We start from the raw sequence: 7,053 nt of genomic DNA on the forward strand, positions 1-7,053 counted from the left end.
GCCACAAGTGCAAAGAAGTGCAAAAGTGTTTATTGTGAGGAACTGTTCCCAAAGTCCACTGTGAAAAATACAAACTAACCAAAGGAAAAATAACACACAAAACTATAGTACAAGAATATATACATTAATTGATTTAAAAAAAAAGAGATTGTTGTAGGCAACTCACACTATTCTTTCCCACCAACTTCCTCCCATCTCTCCTCTCTTATCGTGAGAAGCTCTTTTTCTAGGTAAAACTCCTCCCTCTAGAATATTCTACTACAAAGCAAAAAGGAATTAAACAAAATCATGATCAGAATTCTGAAATAAACTTGTCTCCAACAAATACACCATAAATCAATCAACATATTATTAACTAAAATAAAATGTCATTAATCCTTTTATGTACATAAATGTTTTAAAGAAAATACTACCCCCTCTTAATGGTATCTTCTTACAAATCGAACCACACATGCGCAACCCTGGAACAGGCACTACTAAGCTACCCCTGTTGGCATGGTTTGGGACTTACAGGTTGCGGGGAAAACATTTTGCTGGTAAGAAAACAAAACAAGGTATTTATTAGAGACACGTGAGTTGAACACCAATTGATCCATATGTATTTAGTTCTTTTCACTTATAGAACAAAGAAAACGCGTGTTTGGTTTGAGTTAATGTTTAATTTTTGGCCATACGTGAACACCCCTTACTTTATTCTGTATGTGCACCCACAAAGCAAGCAAAGCTATCTCCGGGATTCCAGACTAGGTAAAGTTTGTTTGCGTTTGAAAACAGATTTATCGCCTTTGTTTAGACAGTGAAATGTTTGCGTATGTGAGTGTACAGAACGTCTGGATTCCTTGCTAGTGCAAGGCGAGTCTCCAGACACAGTGATTTTAAATTTGGCAAAAAATATACCTGTGGATTCCTTCCGTCAATGTGTCAATGTTCAGATTGAGAAAACCAGCAGCATTTCATTTTTGAATGAAAAATAGACTTTGGGGGGGTCAAGAGGAGAGTTGCTGATTGTTGATTCATTGTGGACCTAAGATGCAGACTAGTACAACATGCTGATATTGAATTAGAAAATCAAAATCACGTACCTCAACAGGGAACTCTGTACAAACATAAATTATACAGCAGGTTAGTGGATGTGAAATGTTTCCAGATAAGATGGCCATAGTCCAATCTATGCTATTTATTTGTAGTCCTATTTTTTTTTCTATAACCTGTTGAGTTCTGATCAATAATATATTCAGTTTTCTAAAATGAAAAATGTTATTTTATTTTTTCTTCAACAGAATAAGAAGGTTGCACAGTATGTTCAGTGAGTCTTTTTTTTTTCTAACAAAATCAATACATACAAACTAACCACATTTCTTGAATGATTTCCTTATAGGGTTGTTTGTTAAACAAGCATCTTTTAGTAGTCACAGCACCACCACTACAGTTTCAGTTTGATGATAATGAATGGATTTCGTGGGAAATGGAGCCGATATCTGTCGATAAAGCAAGATAAAACGGAGCATTCCTGAGGGAACAATCCATAGGGAAGACAGGGTGAGAGTGGAGGTCCCACTTCAAGGATACCTGGAGAGAATGAATCCTCAGGTGGGACAAAAGGAATGAAATAAGCAGCGTACAGTATGCGTGGTGAGGAGGGTCTTGATGCCTGAAGTTGAATCCGAGGAAAGGTCATGCCCCAGTGTGATGCTGTCTGTTTTATTTAAACCTCTTCTGAAAGTGACATATTCTGCCACAGTTGCTAATGTTTTATTTTTTTTCCTGCTATCCAAGACCCATGCACTAATTCGTCCTTTTGTGATTTCTGGAACGAAATGCTAGATCTTGAATTTCATGAGGATAGTGCTGAGATTGTTTGGATTTGGGGCATTAAAGCCTACATACTATAATCTTTTAGTTTAAAGACTCAGATGGCAAAGACACAAATGCGCCCATTACAATGCATGCGTCAACTGTTTTTACTGTTTAGATGTAAAACAGGAAAATAAGGATCAAAATGCACAGTCCCTTTATATACAGTATGAAACAACTGGCAGATTAGATTCAGTTCAGGAAAGAAGTGAAGGGTCTGTAAGAGGATTATGAAGCACAAGGGAGCATCAAGATCTGGAGAATTGGGATTTAAAATGTATTTTTTAATATACAGCAAGCCTTTATATGACACTTCATGTGAAGAAAATAAAAGCTATTTTAATCCTTACTGAATTGCAAGTTAAATAACATGGCCACTTAATTGTAAAGCAATAAGCAACCATATATTCTAAACCATCACAAATCTATCCAATGTTCATACCTTTCACATTGGCAAAGCTCAGTGGTTTCATTCTTTGTCATGTATCCTCCCTTTAAATTTCTGCTGAGCTGTTTTTTCCCTAACAAAACTTATTTCAGTTCATTAAAAAAAAAAAACAAGGTCTTTTGCTTTTACCTTCCTATTGTACACTAAGCTTTGTATTAAATAGCACATTTCTAATTCATAAACCTTTTTAAAATAATCACTAGTAACAACTTGCCCACCCCTTTGCATGTCCTGTGAGGCTGGACTTTAGTTATGACTTTGGAGTGTGGGAGGAAATCGGTGCAAACGCCAGAAGAAAATACGAACTCCATGCATATACACTAGCACCCCAGATCCAGAATTCAGTTTATGCAATTCAATACTGTAGATGTTACGAAAAGCAAATGTAAACGCCATTGACCTATGAAAATAAGGGTGAACATTTTTTAATGTTCTTGTTCATACTGGCAGGGAAAGCCGCTCAGCCATTTTAGAACTGTGTGTGTATTGGTTTGACATTTTTGATGGTAAGAAATGTAATGGGTATTTTGTGATTTTGTTGCACATGAAGTCCTGTGAAGTTCAGGCTTGACTCAGTTGTTGCTCGTCTTAAAATATCACATTTGTGAATGTTTACATTACTCTTTAACATGAGAAAGTGATTTTAACCCCCTTGTGCCATATTTTGTTACCATGTGCAATATTTACCATCCACATTTTTGCGTGTCATAAAACTGCATAATTTGATTGTACAGAACAGAAATGTTTTTGGCAATGTTTTGCTGTTAAGGTGTGATAGCATGTCTCTATTGAATATGAATGTTTAATGATGAAATCATAAAAGAGGTCAAATCCCTTAGTCTCCTTTCCTTTGTGTATTTTGCACAGAAGAAATCAGTGATCTGTATTTGGACCTAATATCCAAAACAAACCAGAAATATTTAGAAAATTATCTGTTGTTGGCCTAAACTCAGTTTGAAGTGTATATCATTATTATGATTTCTGAATTACTGAACCACGGCCTTTGAACATTAAGTACAATATTATGTTTTTTAATTTAATGAACCACGGGCTTTGAACAATAAGGACCTGCCCGGACAACTTCAGTTGTCTTATTTTCATTCCAGATTGGCCAAGTCTCCCATATTGATTCATTAGGTTATATTTTATTCTGTGTGTCATGTTTAGAAAATCATCATTAGAACATTGAAAATTTTGAAATTAAATCTGTAACTATATAGGGAAACCAAAATACCCTAAAATGGTAATATATCTTTTTGTGTAAGATATTTAGTTTAAAACACTGTTTAACATGTATTTATATTTTTATTGACTATCAACATTAATTTGTTGTTCAATGCACTTCTAAATTCAGACTCAGTTTTTTGGCTATTGCTGTGACCTACTCTTGTAACGTAAAGTGAATAAAATTAATGCTTTTAAAATGTATTTAATTTCTAAAGTTAATTTGTCTGGTTTTCATAATGGAGTTTGTAACGTGAGCACATCGGGAAGGTCAAATATCTTAATCTCACTCACTTTCTCTCACCATGTACTGTATATAAATATTGCACCCAGGACTTCCCACTACATACTGTACCTTTCTCGCATCCCTCCTGCATCCCTCCCTCCAGTCATCTGTAGCAAACTCCCCAACTCAGTCCTCACAATGACTCTTCTAAGTTATCATTCCCTTAGCTAGGCAAGTCTCACCAAATTCTCAATACACATTTCCTGCCTCTGTTACATTCGTTAGGATCTAAATGAACTACTGAAAAACACATTCTGAGGCACACGGTTGATTTTTATCCAAATGACAGACCTGTTTTTTTTCATAGGTTCTCCTCATTTTAGCTGATGGACAATGAGTCAAAAAAATAACTGGTAAAAAGTACTAATCTGTGTGATTGGTGTGAAGCTGGTCAGTGAACTCTTGACACTGCCTTTTCATGTTCTGACTCAAATTCAATTCCACCTCATCATATTCATCCTTGAGATGAAAATAACCTTAACAGCTTTCACAATTATACTGAGCGTGCTGTGAGGACCAGTGAGGATTCCTGAGTGTGATGGAGTAGTCAACTTTCTGCGCTCAGGGTAATACAGGTTAGTTGACTTGCAATTATTCAACAAGGGTCATCGACGTGAAGCACAAGAGAGATAGAGAGTTGGCAGAGGGAGGTAAACGTGAAAAGGTTCTTGAATTATACATAATAAAAGTCATTTAGGCCATCTTCGAATCCCTGTTATAAAAGAGAGAAAAGCCTCATGGAAACTGTGGTGTGTCATTTCACTCTGTTTACACAGAACAAAGTATTTTGTTCTTGTTCTTGTGCATTTTCAAACTTGTCTAAAGCCAAAAACACGATGTTTGAAGTCATCCCTAGTCCCTAAATAAGGACTAGTTTGATAATCATAGCCAACAAAAATATATTGAAGACAGTGGGCTATATATCCAATCGCTTGGGATCTTAAATTTCCATTGCTCGCTATGGAGACATAAATGCTTTAACTGTTTTGAATATTGGGCCCAATGTCTTTCTTGAAAAAAATCCTTTATTCATATGAGTAATATACTCTAAACAACTAACAGATGTAGAAATTGCAAATAATAACTGCTGTACTTAACTATAATGATTACACTACAGTATATACTTGCATTAAATGGACTTTGCAAATCTAAACTACAGTAGGTCACAGGTGGTCAGTACCTGGAAACATAGACTAAATCATTTTGGACAGCAGTATGTGGTCTCTAAGCTGAGAGTATTAAAGCTGTCCATTTCTTACTGACTCAGCATCAGCTTTAATGGTCATGTCCATTTCTGTTTTAAGATGGGCTGATAAAATTTGATAAACATTTGCAGAACTGTACTTTGTTCTGTTATCCGTTTTGATCCCTACCACACTTATTATGCATTATTCACACTATAATATGTTATATAAACACAGTGTTGAACATTATTAACGTACTTCTGCGCTTATTATCCATTAATCTAAGTAACTGATTAAATGATCAATTTCTTAGGCAGTTTTAACTTGATTGCTTAGATATTTCAAATGTGATGTGATGATTTGCAATATGTGGTTATGTGATGATTTGAAAAAATATGTTTGAAAATGTTGATTGAGATATAATTTCATCCATAAATGTGTCAGAAAGGGAGTCAATCAGCCCTCTGATAAAATGCTTCAAATAAATCTTATACATCTATTAATTACTGTCATCAGGTTTATAAAATCAGCCTAAATCTGTCAGTTCTAGATTAAGTGTCTATTTAACTTAATGTATAAAATGAGCACCTCCATCAGTCTTTTTAACATTTACGGTTAGTACTGTTACCTGGGGAAAGTGAAGCCTTTAATCACAAATCGAGCTATCCCTCTGGAAAAGGAAAGAACTAACAGGTGGTGCAAGTTATCCAGCCCAGTTATAACGGCTGGGGTCCTTACATTATCATGTGCAGTACTCGCCATGTAAATGCATGTCATCTTATATTATGAATAAGGTGAATATTCGTGCCAAATACGTCAAATATATTTAGCTGTCTTATTATCTTGTTTTCAGAAATCAGCCTTTGAAGCTCGATGGAATCAATCCTCACTGTACACTAGTAGTATATATATGACTCATGCTTATATTAAATATAAATATGTATGATCTTTGTCATTTTCAATTTCATATTTATGGTTAAGAGCTGTAGTGTCTCAGTGATGATCATTAGTGAGGCTGACCTGGAGGCAATGTGTACTTGGCTTCATTGTAGGAAGTTTTAATGCAAATGTATCATACCAAACAAATATAAAAACCTCAGTAAACAAATGAACATTTCTGTGTATTTCTCTGTGATATGTAAGAAATGAGTCTTATCGTTTTTTCTTGTTTTAAGTCTTTCATCACTTTGGAACTCCAACAGAAAATGCTAAGGAGATTCATAAATGCTTACAGTTAAAGCCAGAGGTTCAAAATGCAGGATTGGCTTTGTAAATTGTAGGACAATCTGGAAAACAAATGTATTTTGAGATCTACCAAAATAAAATACATAATTTTTAACCTCATTGGTGAGAAATACAACAAAAATCTTTGTGTTGACATGTCTTAAACGTGAGGTGCATTCATGAGTTGATGGTGTTTTTCCCTTGTGGGCTAAGTTTTGAGGTATTTTCTGAGAGATCAATGAGAAAGCCAAGGTCCGTCAGCCATGCAGGGATCGTAAGCTCTTTCAAAATGTTCCCTTTCTTCTTGTAGATAATGGCCGTTTTTATCTGAGTAGAATAAAGAACAGATTCAATACTGAACTATGGCTAAACTTTTGAAAATGGTATATTATGTGGAGATATATTTAGCTTTCAGCTAAAGAATGAAGAATACAATGCAGTTTAATAGAACTTGCACCTCTCATGCACCTTTTTGCACATAAGCAGAATCATCACATTTTACTGTGCTTACAATTAATATTAGATTAAATTAAACAATCAGATCCCTTCTAATGACAAAACCCCTATCCTTTTCCTATAGAAAATAAGGGTGTATAGCATTATTTGTCTTCCATGCTTTCATCACAAACAACTGACTGGCAATCAAAAACACATTTTCACCCAGCTGCTGCACATTTGCTGTGCAAGCCTTCCATTTCCCTCACTAGTTTATTCCTTGCTCAACTCAACTGAACAAACTGCTGATTATTGTCAGGTCATAAGGGGTTATTTCAAAATAATGTGTAATATAATAATGGGATATGAGAAAGATTAACCAAAGAAATGGAAATCTG

The 7,053-nt window shown here is 35.0% G+C and overlaps 1 long non-coding RNA gene across 2 annotated transcripts; it reads left to right on the forward strand.

Moving 5' to 3' along the window:
* The first annotated feature begins 471 nt into the window (after positions 1-471).
* LOC148677632 (uncharacterized) lies at positions 472-3,728 on the forward strand. 2 transcript variants are annotated; one of them, XR_015935803.1, is made up of 2 exons: positions 472-554; positions 1,379-3,728. It is a non-coding gene; the product is annotated as an uncharacterized LOC148677632 (long non-coding RNA). The 2 variants fall into 2 exon arrangements; XR_015935875.1 differs by having other exon boundaries at positions 479-536.
* The last annotated feature ends 3,325 nt before the right edge of the window (positions 3,729-7,053 follow it).

This window comes from Lepisosteus platostomus, chromosome 1 (assembly GCF_059453375.1).
Source record: "Lepisosteus platostomus isolate fLepPlt1 chromosome 1, fLepPlt1.hap1, whole genome shotgun sequence".
Classification (NCBI taxonomy): Eukaryota; Metazoa; Chordata; class Actinopteri; order Semionotiformes; family Lepisosteidae; genus Lepisosteus; species Lepisosteus platostomus.